This window comes from Bos indicus x Bos taurus, chromosome 18 (assembly GCF_003369695.1).
Source record: "Bos indicus x Bos taurus breed Angus x Brahman F1 hybrid chromosome 18, Bos_hybrid_MaternalHap_v2.0, whole genome shotgun sequence".
NCBI lineage: Eukaryota > Metazoa > Chordata > Mammalia > Artiodactyla > Bovidae > Bos > Bos indicus x Bos taurus.
The window spans coordinates 61398511-61415475 of NC_040093.1; positions in this window are offsets into that span (position 1 = coordinate 61398511).

Genomic DNA, 16965 nt, shown 5'->3' on the forward strand with positions numbered 1-16965 from the left:
CAACTCGATGCACATGAGTTTGGGTAAACTTTGGGAGTTGCTGATGGACAGGGAGGCCTGGCGTTTTGCAATTCATGGGGTCGCAAAGAGTCCGACATGACTGAGCAATTGAACTGAACTGAAAGCAACTCTTGTAGGTATATCATACATGACCTACTGAGAATATTTCCACACTTGAAATCATAGGGAAAAAATGGCATAAAGTACATTATGTCATACACATTTTAAAAATTAATTTTAAAATATATGCCCCCAAATACATACACATCCAGTTCCTGTGTTTTCCCAGGGACTCACCTCACCCTCTGATTGCTGTTCGTATAGGAATCGAGGTGAAAGTGAATGGGGATATGGGCCCAAGGATGAGTACAGTGGTGTCAACAGCAGTAAGCTCAAGCACATGAGTGAACCTTTGAATATCCTGAGAACAGGCCAGCATGAGGACTATAGAATCGCTGCCCTGGGCCAAGGACACTGGGGATGGGATATCTGGGTTGAGGTTTTAGTCCATAGAATTGTGCTCAGATTAATTACTTAGTTTTGACCAATGTACCATTACTACAGAAGATGTTATCTTTAGGGCAAACTCGGTAAAGGATATGTATGAATTTTCTGTCATCATTTTGGCACCGTTTTTTTAAAACCCAAAATTATTCCAAAATTAAGACAGTTAATTGAATAAAGAAAGAAGACACTGTTTTCAGGAGGACCATGGAAAATGTTCAAGTTGAAAAATTTGAGTTCAAACTTCAGTTAATTGTTCAGACCTCATTTTTACCATAATGCTGTTAAGTCCTCTATAATTCCAATCTATGTCTGTATCTTATATTTTTATTATTTTACTACCTATTTTTATATTTTTACAGTGTTTGTGGTGCTTTATTTTACTTTTGGAAGGATATTTTATTTTTAAAGTTGTCAAATTAACTAATATTTTCCTTCATATTGTGTACCTTTTGGGTGTTGAAGTTCTGAAAAATATTCCTCTTTGTGGCCTTATAGAAGTTTGAGTTTCATATTTTATTTTCAGGACTTTAATATGACAAAGAATGATGTTTATATTTGCAGAGGAGTCTTGATTCAGTGGGATTAAGGAATATTCTTCCTCCCTCGCCCAGTAGTTCTTGCTCATGCTTGTCATGTGGGAAAGGATTAGGGCATGTCAGGGGGAGTCTGATTCAAGTATTTCTGGATTTATCCCTTTGTATGGGCATTGGGCTCTTGCTTTTGGTAAGATAAGGAAATGTTGGAAACTCTGGAACGAGAAGGAATAGGGTCAGACATGCTGTTGCTGGACAAATAAGAAATAAAAGATGATTGAAGAATCTTGAGAAGATAAAAGAAATTTGTTACCAGGGTTGGTTTTGTCAACTTAGGGTTTATTTTTATACTTTTATTGATGCATACACTATTTGCAGAAACTAAATGAAACTGAAGCGCACCTATCAGTTAATGTATTATATACAAAACTGACTCAGTTCTATTAAGAATAGCCAGGTCAAAAACCAGAATATTAAAACCTTATCACATAATATACAACATTTCAGGGGTTGTTTGTCGGGGTGGGGGAGGAGTGGTCTCGCGGTGGTAATTTAGGATGTCGATTCTGGTCCATCCACAGTGACCATCGGGCCTGGGGGTGCACATGGAGTACAGGGACTGGTCTCCATTCCATATCCTGTAATTGCAGTCTTTCTGCCTCCACACACACTCTCGCCTATCAGGCTGGGGGCAATGGCGCCAGCAGAGAAGGCACGGCTGAATCTAGAGAGAGAGGGAGATCCGGGGCTTGTCGCAATGCCCTGCCTTCTCCTGTTCACAATCCCATTCTTGAAAACACGAGGGCAATGGGGATCTGAATACAGGTAGAGTCTAAAGGTGTTGAGGGGGTGGGGGACAGGATGGAACCTGGGAGAGAAGGCCAGGGAAGAGGAGGAAGGTGAGAGAGTAGGGGTCATCCACAGAAGGAGGTAGGTGGGAGGGAACTCTGGGCACAAGGACGTGGGGCAAGTCATGCACCAGTGCCTGGGCAGTAGAGCAAAAAGACTGGGGAGGCCACTCACCTGACATTTGCATCCGTTTTTGTACAGCTCCTGGAAACCTAACCTCTGCTCGTCGGTGAGACGGTACCAGAAATATACCATGTGGCATCTTGTGAAGTACAGCGCCCCCTTCCTCAGATAGCCTGAAGTGATCAGAGACCACACCCTGAGAGTCAGCACAGCATGTGTGGATGTCCCCAGGGAGGGCCACGCTCTGGCCCCCAGGTAGTTGGCCCCAGAGGGTCTGGAAACCCTGAGGCTGTCAGGGTACAGAGTCAGCCATGAATGATGGTCTAGCATTCTTCCCTAGAAAAATCTGTCAAGTCATGGACAAGGGGCCCTTGGTCCTTGGCGATGCTAGAGTTGCAGAAGTAGAGTGGGTCACAAGGTGGAGGGGCAGAGTGTGGACAGGGTACTCACCTGCAATAAGTAACTGTGATTGTTGAGAAGTCCTCACCTCGTAACCACAGCTACCCCAGTCCTTGGGTGTGTAGACAGAAGTGATGGGGGGGATCTTCTTGGGAATCTTGAGTATCTGTGATGGGAGGGATCGAAAGAGCAGGACCTCAGTTTCTCATAGAAGTTGCTGGTATCCAGAAAACAACCACCTCCCTCAGCAAGCACAGATTGGAGAGCTTATTGATTTTGAGGAGGTGTTGGGTCTCACCTGAGTGATGTTGGGTCTCACCTGAGTGATGTTGATTCTGTAGCTTCGTTTTAATGCGGTGTCCTTTCCATGTTCCAGTATGTTACCTATTATAACTGGGAGGAGAAAGAAATGGGTCATTGACTTAAGAGTCCCCATCCTAAATCTCCTGGAGACCTTTTTCCCATCGCCAGAGCTCCCCCACCTCTGCGTTTCTGTACCCCATTGTGAGACCCACCACCCTCCTTGACGGATGCTTCTCTGATGTCTCCCTTGACTTACCGATGTCTGACATACAGTAAAATGTCTGAGGATGCTGAATTTTACACTCACAGGCATCACAGGGTGTTGACAGAGCCAGCAGCAAAGGAAAGGCCAGCAGGAAGGCAGGACCCATGGTAGTCCCTGGGGAACAGAGGGCGTGAGTGAAACCATGAGTTTTTCTTTGGCCCAGCTCCCCCATCCACCATTAAACAGAAACCAGGCTGGCTTTGGAAGACTGTCTACCTCCCTTCACCTCCAGGGTCATGAGCAGATTGGTCCAGCTCCTGTGATCTTGGGGATCGAAGGCACAAGATCCATGCCCCGCATCTGGGACGCCTTACCTCGGTTGGGCTGAGCCGAGGTGTGTCACAGCTTCTGCAGAATGGCCAGCACCACAAGCATAAATAGTCGCCTGCACCTTTCACCCTGGGGTGTATCCATCAGGGAGGTACAATGTGATTACTGGGTGTACTAGTCCCTGGGAACCTTTTCTCTCTCATCTGCATTTCCTTTTCATCCTTCAGCCATATCAACCAGACTGGTAGGTACGGTCTGATTATTGAGTGCCCTTGTCATTTGGAATCCTTCTCTGTATGGCTGTTCAAAAAGCCACCAACTCCACATATATTCCTGGGCAGTATTATGGGCTGAGCTGTGTCCCCTAAGATTCACATGCTGAAGTCCTAACTCCCAGTCCTTAGAACATGACTGCGTTTAGAGATAGGGTCCTTAAAGTGAGAATTAAGGTGAAATGAGGTCATTTGGTTGGGTCCTAATCCTATATGGTGTCCTTGTAAGAAGAAGAGATGACATAAACATAGAGACACAAACACATAGAGAGACATGTGAAGATACAAGGAGAAGAGGGTCACCCACAAACCAAGGAGGTACTCTGAGAAGAAAACAGTCCTGCTGATGCTTTGATCTCCGACCCATAGGCTCAGAAACATGAGGAGATAAACTGCTGCCCAGCTCAGGCTGCTCGGTATGCGTTGTTTTGTTATGGCAGCCCTAGAAAATGAAAAATCTCGTAAGTTTTATTTTTAGGATTTTTTACAATTTAAATTTGTATTACGATTTTGGAAAGACAAAATCAGCCCCAATACCAGATCTACCAAACAAGATGTATTCAGTCACCTAACTTCTGTTTTTACATACACCTCTATTCTCTGCCCTACTCCCTTAGGCTTTAAATCATTGTATTATGCTTTATCCTACCATTGCTTTTCTAACTGAAACATTTATAAACATAGGCGTAAGCACATTTATACCCTCTCTTAGGTAAAATTGCAGCATTGTGTATATATATATATAACATATATTATATGTATGTATGTTTTGTCATCTTGTCATTTGTATTTTATGGCATATTCTAAGATGACACCATAGTGATATATATTCCTCATTCTTTATACAGTTGTATAATACTCCACGTTGATGTGCTCTGAACTATCCAACCAGTTCCTAATGATTGATCATTTCAACAGTTTCCTGTTATTTTCTCTTACAGATAGTACTTCAATGAACAGGCATGCTAATATATTTTATGTTTGACCATGTGTCTTTAGAAGTGATTTCTAAAAATAGAATTGAGATTAGGAGCCATTTGAATTTTTTCCTGTGACTTTTCCATATCTTGTCTATTTTTTTTTCTATAGACTTTTCCTCTGTTTTTGGAAACTGTGTATTAAGCATGTTAACTCTTCACAGAATGATTGCAAATTTTCCTCATATAATGATTTACTCCTCTTGAGTTTAAAAAATTTATTTAATATAATCAGTTTAACGACGTTTTGATTAACTGCTTTTGGAATTTGAGACATTGTTAGCAATGGTTTCCCCTGTTAAGAGAGATTAGAGGATTTTTATCCATGATTTCTTCTATCTTTTACGTAATTTAACTTTTTATATTTAGATCTCTAACCCATTTGGAATTTCTCATAGTATGGTACATGAACACAATTTTACCTTGGTCCTTATTGGAAATATATCCAATTAACCTAGTACATTTATTACAAAGATAAGATCCTCTGTACTTAATTGAGATGTCACCTTTATCACATACTAAATTTCCATAGGCATTTAAGACATAATTTTCTATTCTATTCAGTTTATCTATGTGTCCATTCCTTCATCAGTACCAGGTTATGGAGACCTTAAAACATGATTGTATATGTTTGAAATGCATTAGTACTCTTCTAAAGAAGATTTTTTCTTTTCTCTCTTTTTTTTTTCATCTGAGCGAGGTCACCCCCATTCTTTGGCTCATGATGTCTTCTCATCTTCAAAGCCATCAATGGCTAGTCAAGTCTTTCTCACATCACAATACATGTTACTGACTCTTCTGCCTTCTTCTTCCACATTTCAAAGATCCTTGTGATTACTTAGGCTCTACTCAGATGAACCAGGATAACCTCTTTATTTTTATTTTGTTTTTGGTCATGCCACATGGCATGTAGGATCTTAGTTCCCCAACCAGAGGTCAACCCGTGACCCTCCTGCAGTGGAAGTGTGTAGTGTTAACTGCACTTGGTGAATGAAATGTGTTATTTTTCCTTTAGTGTTTGTTAGAATTAGCCAGTGAAACAAAGCTTATTTGGATTGTAAGAAAAATTCAGTATACAAAGTTAAAATAGAGTGCTATTGAAGTTTACAATTTTGTTGTGTGTATGTTGGATATTTTTATCTTTCAAGGAATTTGTCTAGTTCACCTAAGCTTTCAATTTATTAGCATCAGGTTCTTTATAATATTTCCTTGTTCTACTTTTATTAAGGTAAGATCTGTAGTGGTATTCCTTTATTATTCCAAATAATGGTAATCAACACATTTTCTCATTTTCCTTGATTAGTATACTTACTAGGTTATCAATTTGACTGCCTTTTAACAAAAACAACCCTTTGATTTAATTGATAGTCTCTATTTTTCTATTTACTTTTTTCATATGTATTTCCTTTCTTCTCTTGAGATTTAGTAAAATATATCCTTCTTTTTCTACCATCTTAAGGTGAAAGCTGTGTTGTTGATATGACTTTTCTTTCTTTTTTTTTTTTTCTAATATAAGCATTTAAAGATGTAAGTTATACTCCAAACACCCTTCTAGCTCTGTCCTAAAAAATTTGAAATGTTTTGGTTCAATTTTTATTCAATTCAAAAGATATCTCAATTCCCTCTGTGATTTCTCTTTTGACCCATGGGTTGTTTGAAAGTATCCTGTTTAATTCCTAAATATCTGAAGATTTTTTAATAACTTCTGTTGTAAATGCAAGCCTCTGCAGTCAGAAAGCATAGTCTGTCTTATTTGAGCCTTTTTAAATAATTAAGATTTGTTTTATGTCACAGCATATCATCAGTATTGAAAAATGTTTGATTTGCAATGGAAAAAAAATAGTATTCTGCTGTTGTTTGGCAGAATAATCTGTCCAGTAGGTCATGTTAGTTGATAGCATTGCTTATGTATTCTAAATACTCATTTTTATTTTTACTTACAGGAAGCTAAAGAGGGGAGCTGAAATATCTAATATATATAATTCATGTAATATCATAGAATATGATTAAGTGAAATCATGTTGGTAGCTTGAAATTGGTGATGGGATGATGAAAGTATTTATAACACGGAAACTGGCAAATATTAGAAATCCATAAGTGCTGGTTATTAATTATTTGTGACTGCAGCACTGGACAGTTCCTCCATTAGAGACTTCACTTCCGATCTCCTGAACTGACCTAGAAAACAATGCTCCTTCTTGCTTGGTCAGTGTGTATGTAAGAACGGGCAGATGGGAATTGGGAACTGGGCCTTTCTCAGGAGAAGAGAGAGCAACAGCATTAACAGGTATTTACTGAGTGCTCACTGTGTTGCCTGCCAGTGGTATTAGTAATGTGGTTAGGCTCACTTTCTGCTATTTCAGCTCTCTAGTATCTTTCAGTTCTCATTACGGCAAAATGAGATTGCCCAGTGGTTTAAGTTTGAAAAGCTCATCAGTTCAGCAAGCATCCTCTAACTGTGATCTGCCACTTCTTATATCCATGCTTTGTTTTGGAGTGAAGATGGGCAGGGTTACACAGGGACACACTGGCTGGACAACACACCCCAACTTGTCACTGCTGCTGCTGCTACGTCGCTTCAGTCGTGTCGGACTCTGTGCGACCCCATAGACAGCAGCCCACCAGGCTCCCCCGTCCCTGGGATTCTCCAGGCAAGAACACTGGAGTGGGTTGCCATTTCCTTCTCCAATGCATGAAAGGGAAAAGTGAAAGTGAAGTCGCTCAGTTGTGTCCGACTCTTAGCGACCCCATGGACTGCAGCCCACCAGGCTCCTCTGTCCATGGGATTTTCCAGGAAAGAGCACTGGAGTGGGGTGCCATTGCCTTCTCCGCAACTTGTCACTGTGGCATCTAATATTTATGATAAGAAACTCATTTTGATGCAGTTCTTTACTAAAAATTAAAATGCTGTGCTACATGGTTTTAGCTCTTACAAGGGAAAAATCCTTTTTATAACTGTTGACTATGGAGCAAAAATTAAATATGTGTTAACACTCAGGAAAGCTGGTTTTGAACAACTAAGCTCAATTTTGAGTTGAGAAACTCAGAATTTGACCATCTTGCTATCTCACCTAAAGAGTAAATAATCTGAGTAAAGGCAAAATGACTAATTAAAACATTAAAAGATGGAGTTTTATGATGTTTAAGTTCAGTGACAAAGTTTGGTAGAATGACTAAAACTATGGTTGGGGGAGATGAGGAAGGAAGTTTTAAATTAATTTTTCATTTTTATTTTCACATTTGCTTCATTGACCATACAAATAGTGTCAATACCTCATTCCTTGATTCTATTGTTACTTATTGAGTGCCTAATATTAGCCAGGGCCTGAGGAAATGGGACAAAGACAGTCTTTGCCATTTAGGATTGCAAGTTAATAGGAAGGTGTATAGGTGGTGGCAGGTAGCCGGGAAGTGTATTCCAGTAGTGTGAGAAGTGCATTAGGACACATGAGAATCTTATGTGGTCTTGAGGGTGGGATAGAGCCTGAGAGGAATGTATTCTAAGCTGGAATTTAGAGAAATATGCAAAAAGTAACAATAGGACAGGAATCTCACTAGTTAATCACTATGTTTTGATGTAATCACTTCTAGAATGGGAGATGGAATTGACCAGTCTGGTGACAAGGAACCAGTCTCACTGTAGTCATTTATATATCTATAAGATTAAAAAGAGCAAGTAAAGGTAATTTAAGATCTTGTTTCTTTAAAAAAAGTTATATAATGAAATATATTACAAATATATATATATATATATATATAAATGAAAGACATGAAAAGGAAATTAGAGACATAGGTGAAAAGATTTTGAGTCAAAAGATAATAGGGACATATGACTTTAAAGAAAAAACAAGAATGATTTTAAATAACAAGAATAGTTAACATCTAAAATTTTGAAATAAAGCAAAAGATAACAGCATGTCCTTTCAAAGTCAAACTAGGTGTTGTTGAAAGGTCTCATCCAAGGATTGTTTAATGATCTAAGCAAATGCATCTGTGTTTAACTTTTTTCCTTATTATTTGATGGGAGCATTGATACTATGAATTTATACCTTAAGTTTTATATTTCTGTTCAGAAATCTAACCTCCAAAGGTTTAAGTTTATGGCCCTGAAGAGCATTAACCACTTTTGCAACCATTAACAAATCCATTTCAGCTTTCCATTGAGTGACTATTTCAATTTCTGTTTCTTGAATTCTACTTTGAATCAGGTGTACCATCTGAGTGATTTTTTAACTTGTTAAATATATATTGAATTAAATACTTGACATGTCCTTACTGTATGTTTACATGAGTCATATTTCTAACTTTTTGAAACTATCTTTCAATAAAAACCATTACCTTTCTAAGGAAGTTCAATAGGAAATATTGATATTTTTAGACAACTCACAACCACTCTGTTAAAGTAATTCAAAAGCCTAATTTGCTGTAGGCAAATCAAAAATCTGAAGTTTCCAATGGGCTCCATCCCAAAGATAAGGCCCTAGAGATAGAATAGTTCATCATCCCATCCAGATCCAGTCCTACTCTTGAGTGAAGATCCATTATTTTGTTCTAACACTATTTTTATACATATCCGAAAACAAATTTGAAAGGATAATCACCGTATCTTAAAGCAGGAAGGTGTAAAACTGTAAGGAACTTCCATTTCCCACTTTTATAGAATTATATCATTTAAATATTTGAAAATTAGCATATATTGGCCTTAATAAAACAATAAACATATCCCACATGGAAAAACATCAATTTCCTATTACTTATTAATGATATTAATTACTCCTACAGTAATCATTTGCCATCATCATGGATAATTTGAAATGGACTCTCCTATTTAAATGTTTTCCTTCACTGGATGACTATTTAAAGCTCGATAATAATACTGTTACTGGCAGTGGTTTCCACCCCCTGCCCCACAAGCATCAAACCAGTTCCTTGAGCCAATACTGTGTATCATGTATAGGAGATATTTGATGTATATTATCTCACTTAATCCTCAGTACTTTTTGGAGTGGACGTAACTATCGTATTTTAGGGATAAAGTAAACAGAAGCTTTAGAAGGTGATTCGTCATGCCAAATTGGGATTTGCGTCTCAGATTTAATGGTGCCCAATTCCGTGCCTCTTCCCCTGTCCCTCGCCACCTTTGCTCAACCTTGTCGTGTTCATATTAAAATGGAAAAAAGTAACAGGAGCAGATTTCCAGGATGCATGCCACAATTATCTCATTATTCCTTTGGGATAAACCTAATCTGGGCACCAAAAACTTGGCAGGTGTAAATTGCATAAGGATGATGGGTGAGGGCCGTGGTGTTCACAAGTCTCTCCATCCCATTCTGTCTTTGTCTCCCTGTGGAAGTCGTAAAGCCAGTCGGCATCATCACTCTTCAAAGAATCAGAAAACAAGAAGGAGCACAAAATCATTTTCAAGTCACCTGCTGCCAGAAAATAAGATTTGAATGGATTTTCCAATGTTTCAAAGTACTTCCTTTTGCAGACAGCTAAGGAATTCATAAAACCAGCCATGAGAGTTATATTGCCTGTAAGTGTAAACAGTTATGATAGAAGAGTGACTGCATACACTCAGAGAGCCTTTTAAGAGGAGCCTGATAAGTTTATATATCTCAGAGAGAGGGAAGAGGGCTCCTTTGATCATTCTCATGCAAATCCCCAGTAGCTGACAGAAAGCTGCTTTAGGTTGTGCCATATTTTCTTTTTAAAATGCGTAGGAAACAACTTGCTTCGAAGTAATGCTATCCTTTTGAAGAGGTGTTTTTTTTTTTTTTTCTTAAATTGGAAACAATTATGGGAGTGAGACTTTTAAAATAGAAAATTCTCTGTAACTCTTCCTCTGGAAAATTCCTTCAGAGGTAAAGGCAGCCCGACAATGCAGTTGGCTTCTGGATTTGCTGATCACAGTGGCTCAGGGTCCCCTCTCCCTTCTCTGCATCTTGTGCATAATCAGAAAAAAGAAGCCCAAAACATTAGCACCAGCTGCCTCATTTCCTATTCCTTAGATTTCAATAGCAGCGCACCAAATGGTCTCCAGACTTGGGTGAGGGAGGTAGAACGTTGCAATTAAGAACCTTTTTTGTTGTCTGTTTAATTTTCTGTGACCTGTTTGCCCAAATGCAATTCCTTCCTGGCTCCCTTGACTTCTCTAGCCACCGTGGTGAGTCACCGGTTGTCAGGTCGAGGCGGGGGGTGTCCCTGCCTGGTTGCTCCCCTCTGACCCTCTGTCCAGCTATTTGGAGCAGTGATACAGTCCTGCACAGTGTAACCCCTCAGTCGGATGGGGAGGCAGGAGCTTCTTTGCCCAAGTCCTTCTCCCAGTCCGGAGCGCCCTCCTGTCCCTTCTCCACCGGTATCTTCAAGGTACAGCTTCAGCGCCACCTCTTCCCCCGACAGACTCCTCCCCACCAGCAGGCATCACAAAACTTCTCAGAACTTTTGACACAGTCACCAGACCCGCAGAAGAGCCCAAGACTTAATTATTCTCTAATTGTTTTTGACACTTATTTGTTTTTCATTAATTGCACACTGTCCTGGGGAGTCTTCTAGGGGACGGACTGAAGATGAAGAACACACAGTCCATGCCTTAAAGGACCTACCAGTGTAGGAGATGAAGGAGACACAGGCTCGATCCTTGGGTTGAGAAGATCCCCTGGGAGTAGGAAATGGCTACCCACTCCAGTTTTCTGGCCTGGAAAATTCCATGGACAGAGGAGCCTGGCGGGCTACAGTCCACGAGGTTGCAGTTGGATACGACTGAAGTGACCGAGCATAAGGAAAATTCTCATATTTGAATTATATCTCATTGAGCCTCTTCTCCTTCCTCCAAATTTGATGGAAACAGTAGTCAGTCCTGAAGTAACTCAAGTCCATCCCCTTGGGGTCACCCTTGCCTCTGCCTTCTCCCTCTACTCAGGTCCAGTTATTAATGACCAAGTCGGCACCCCCAGAACCCAGTGAGCACTGGTGGGCTTTCACCAAAGGAGTCTGCAAGAACTAATGAAAAATCTAGGTGCGGGGAGCTGCCCGTGAGAACGGGGTCCTTTGTCTGAAGGACACAGCTCTGGGAGCTGCCTCAGTCCTTGAGGGTTTGCTTGCAAACATAGCTCTCTGTCCCGCCACCCCAGAGATTAGGTGATTATTTACTGCAGACACCTGGAGTTCTGGGCAAACTTCTCACGCACAGGGAAATGTTATCTGGTGTAAGAAATAATAACAGGGTGCCATTCCCACGCTCTCAAGATTTCTTGTAATTGTTTGTAAGATGTATAGGTCAATCAAGAAAAAATGTTAACTGTCTTGTCTTTCTCACGCTCTCCTGTATAAATATAAGATGCTGAATAAAGTCGGTGTCAGACCGCTTCCCTTTGTGGAGATGTGTCTGAACCTCTCGACCCCATCTTTGTTGTAGTATTCCTTTGCTGTAGTTTTCTTTCTCAGCCCCGCCGTGCACGTTCTCGGGACCTGATCGACTTTGCCGGCTGGATCCGGCATCTAGGAACAGTTTGTGTGGGACCTATTTGAAGGATAACTATTACTATTATTATTTCAAAAGGCAGAACATCCCACTCCAACTGCTTTCAGTAAACAGGGAACTTTATTGGCTGACAGGGAAGAGGAAGGACTAGCTTCAGGAGAGACTTTATCCAGGGCTTCAGTGATCTAACCAGGATTCAGTTTCTATCTCCATTTCTCGCTCTTCTTCTCTGGTGGTTTCCCCAATTTGTTAGTCTCTCCCCTCTGGTTCCAAGATGGTACCAGCGAATTTTTTGGCTACATATATTTGCTTATGTCCAGTAGGGATTGGAGAGAGTCTATTTCTTAGATATCTGCAGAAATTTCATCGATTATTGACTCGGTGGATTATGCATCCACCCTGAATCAACCACTGTGGCCAGGAGAAGGGTCACTTAGAGTGGCCTATGGCAATACAGATTAATTCCAGCCTTAGAAGTGAGGTTGAGTGAAAGTGAAAGTGATTCAGTTGTGTATGGAGTTCTCCAGGCCAGAATACTGGAGTGGGTGGCCTTTCCCTTCTCCAGGGGGTCTTTCCAACCCAGGGATCGAATCCAGGTCTCCCGCATTGCAGGTGGATTCTTTACCAGCTGAGCCACAAGGCAAGTCCAAGAATCCTTGAGTGAGTACCTTATCCCTTCTCCAAGGGATTTTCCCAACCCAGGAATTGAACTGGGACCTTCTGCATTGCAGGCAGGTTCTTTACTAACTGAGCTACAAGGGAAGGCAATTAAGAAGGAAGAGCTCCCCTGAGTGGAAGCTGATGCAGAAACATTGCACTCACCCACTTGATCGTGCTCTTGTCCTCAGTTCAGTCAGTTCAGTCGCTCAGTCATGTCTGACTCTTTGCAACCCCATGAATTCCAGCACGCCAGGCCTCCCTGTCCATCACCAACTCCCGGAGTTCACTCAAACTCACATCCATCGAGTCAGTGATAGTTGACTATCTAAATGTTATAATTTCTCCTTGATTTCGTTTTAGTAAGCTGGAAGCTGGAGAAGATGCCTGGGAGCCAGCGAGTTCTTCTTCTTTTTTCAAAATTTATTTATTTTTAATTGAAGGATAATTGCTTTACAGTCTTGTGTTGGTTTCTGCCATACATCAACATGAATCATCCATGGGTATACATATGTCCCTTCCTCTTGAAACTCCCTCCCACCTCCCACCCCATCTCACCCCTTTATGTTGTCACAGAGCCCTGGTTTGAGCTCCCTGAGTCATACAGCAAATTTCCACTGGCTTCTTTTTTTTAAAACTGGCTTTATTAAAGTATAATTGACATGCAAGATGTGCACATATTTAATGCAAAATATTTGATGTGTTTGGACATATATGTACACCTGTGAAATTATGATTCCACTTATATGAGATACCTAAAGTTGTCAAATCAAGTTCTTATGTGCTATCCAGGGTGGAATACCTTCTATGAGGGCATAAATGCTGTTGTCCTCAAAAATGACCATTAGATGGCAGAAAAAATCCATGAACCTGGTAAAGAGGCACCTGTTTCTAAAATTGTGAAGCTCTCAGTATCTAGAAGAACAGCTCATCTGTCTGGTGAGTATAGAGAGCACTGTGGTCTCAGCCCACCCCCATGCCTCAAAATCTGTGCCTCTTTTAAGAGGCTGAGGGTTACTCTCATTCTTCTTTTCATTAAAACATATTAGGAGGAAATAATCCACTTGGAAAACTATTTTTTAAAAGGCTTGAATGACCATTAGGTGGTATTTCATATTTCCTAGTGAGAATTTTCCTGTGCTACAGTAGAGATTATTTGACAATCCAAAGTGATGAATCTCTGATGGCCAGAGTGGCATCTGAAATATTTTTGGATGGGGCAGAGTTCACCTGCCTCTGAAATCGAGTCAATAGAGGCAGCCAGGTACTTCTAATAATAATAATAACAGCTTATATTTATTCAGTGCTTATCGTGGGCCAGGTGTTATACTAAGCACTTTCTATTGTAAATTTGTACACTATGATCATATGAAGAAGTACGTGTTAGATTTCTTACTGAAAAGTACACGGAAGCCCAGAGAGTTTAAGCAGTTTTCTGAAGGTCATATAATTTGAAAAATGTAAGTGACTTTTAAAAATGTATTTCTGCTACACAGAATTCACAGCATTGGTGCTTGATGTTAACATGATTAGGACTTCAGGAATTCAGATGAAAAGTGATTATCTCTTTGGCCCCACGATGCATGTTTGATACAGATCTTAATGATCTTCTGCTCATCACTGGACCGCTGGAAAGAGTGAATTTGGGAGACAGTTTTAGCTGGGGTATCCTGAGCAAGGATGAGCATAAATTCTTACAGGAGAATTGGGGCAATGTCAAGGCTGATGTCAGCAGAATATTTTAAAGCGGGACTTTCCTGGAAGCTCCAGGTTCCAGAGCCTTCTTTGGTGTGGTAGAATAGTTAAATCGCACATCTAATCGCAGATAGAACACATCCAGTAGGATGTATCTCTCTGGTGTGTAACCTGAGATTCAAGAACTGTGTGTGGATGTCAGCATCCCTGGAACAGAGAGAGTTTTGTCAGTGAGGTGGTGTGCCGTGTCACCACGCTGCGTATAGAAGACAGCCTCCCTACTCACCAGCCCGCCTCCTCACACTTGCTGCAATTGTTAGGATTCTGGATCGAAAGGAGAGAATCCCCCTTGGGGCAGCTTATTAAAAAAGCGGCTATCAAAGTTCAAGTGTACCTCATGTGACATCCCTGGGGGAGGAAATGGCAACACGCTTCAGTATTCTTGCTGGAAGAATCCCATGGACAGAGGAGCCAGACAGGCTACAGTGCATGGAGTGGCAGAGAGTCAGACATGACCAAGCCCACACTGGCTAGTATGGCACACGGGATGGGAGGGTCCTGGACTCCAAGAATGATGACATTTAAACCTGGAAAGTTTCAAATTCTCTGTCCATCTCCCACCCCTACTTACACTTCTCTCTGTACACATTCATTGTTCTTATTTCTTAGCCCTGAACTTTTCCTGCCTCATCGTAAATCCCCTGGCCGCCCACAACTCTACAATTCCTGTGTTTTGTGTTCCGCCAGGCCAGAAGATTTGACTCGTTGGTCCCCAAACCAAGTTCCTCACAGCAATGTATGGTGCGCCTATTTGGGGACATGATATGCAAACACTTTAACTTTTTTTCTTTGTCTCAGGCCGTGGCATGCTTTAGAGCTGTTTTTGTTTTCATCATAATGGGGCTTTTCTTGCTCCCTTTTAGATAAGGCTGTGGCAATTCTTCCAATATAACCTCTTAATTTCAAGGGACTTTGTAAGTTGGCTGTAATTCACATTCTCAGAATTGGGAAAATCTGTGTCTTTTGAGATAGAACAGTTCCCTTTTCTTTTTTCTATTTCCTTTTAATTTTTATTCTTTTTCCCCCTTAAATATGAGGATGCTATTTTTCCAGGTGCCATGCGGCTCTCTGACAACTCACAGGCTGCTTTAGTTGTTTTTAATGAACATTATCGCCAGCTGCTCAGCTGTGAGAATGTTATTATTATTATTTTTTTTATTTTCGGGGATGTTGGAGAGCTCCATGTAAACGGGGCGCCCCGAAGGTTGCAATCTGAATCACCGACGCCCCTCCTGGTTACCGGGGGATCCGTCCTGCAGGGGGCGCCGGAGCTCCTCGTTTCTTTAAGCACGTGAGCACGTGAAGCCTCAGGTGAAATCGTCAAGCGGGCCCCATGCCCGTTTGGACCGCAGTTTTCTCTTTGTATTGCCTTTTTTCCCCTGCGTGCCCATCCCAATGAGATGGGAGGTCGGTCTGTGGAACTTGTCCAATTGCCAGGTCCTCACAGAAGTCCCCAAGCTCGGGACCTCCCTGGTGGCCCAGTGGTTAGGGATCTGCCTTGCAATACAGGGGACCTGAGTTCGATTCCTGGTCAGGGAACTGAGATCCCACACGCTGCATTGCAACTAAGCTCTGGCGCCACACAGAAAGTTCCCACATGATGCAATGATGCCAAATAAATAATAAAAATAAATTTAAAAAAAAAAAAAAAAAAAAAAAAAAAGAAGTCCCCAAGCAGTCTCTGCTGCCTCAGTCCACCTCCCAGCCACCTTCCCCGCCAGGCTTATATAAACAGATTAGAAAAGAGGGGTGCCGGCTCATCCCACTGCGATTCTTTACCTGCACTCCAGCGTTTCAGAGACTCGCCGCGACCATCCTTCTGAAGGATGGTCTCTCTTTCCCTTCTCTTTCCCTTCGGAAGGATAGTCTCTTCCCCAGAAGACAGTCTCTTTCCCTAACTAGATGTGTCTGTTTATATAGGAAACTGGCTTGAAGAACAGGAAAAAGAGTTGACACAGGCAGCCAGAAGGAAGGGGGATAAGGTGCAGTGGAACCCCAGTAGTTTTGGAGAATCAAGGTCATGAGAGTGCCCGATGGATCAAGAAGAGTCTGCTGAAGAATAAGCCTGTCTTGATTATCCTCGCCAGCTTTATCTGATAATCAATAGTTATTATACATTCCCTTTCTCATGCCATAAACAAAAATCCATTCCAGGTGGGCTGTAGATCTAAATATGAGACTTCAAACAAGAATGGTTCTAGAGTATAACTTAGGTGAATATCCTCATGACTCTGGCTGGCAACAATCTCTCAAAGAGGACACACCCACACAGCCACGTGCCCGTGTGCGACGCCAGATGTTTTACAAAGTTTATTTTCCACGCACGCAATCCCTTGAGGTAAAAACAACTCCCCACTTCTGAGTCTCGGGAAATTAAAATTCCACATCTGACTGCTGCCAGCTTTGCAAAGCTGATGAGTATGTGATGAGAAGTCTGATTGGAGTTCTCATCTGAGCTCTCACCCCGCCCCACAAGTTGGAAGCAGTGATATTTGTAGTTAAAATCAGAGCTCCTTTCAAACAGAAGTGTTAGTCTCAAATTATGAGAAAAAAAGAAAAACAAGTAATGCTC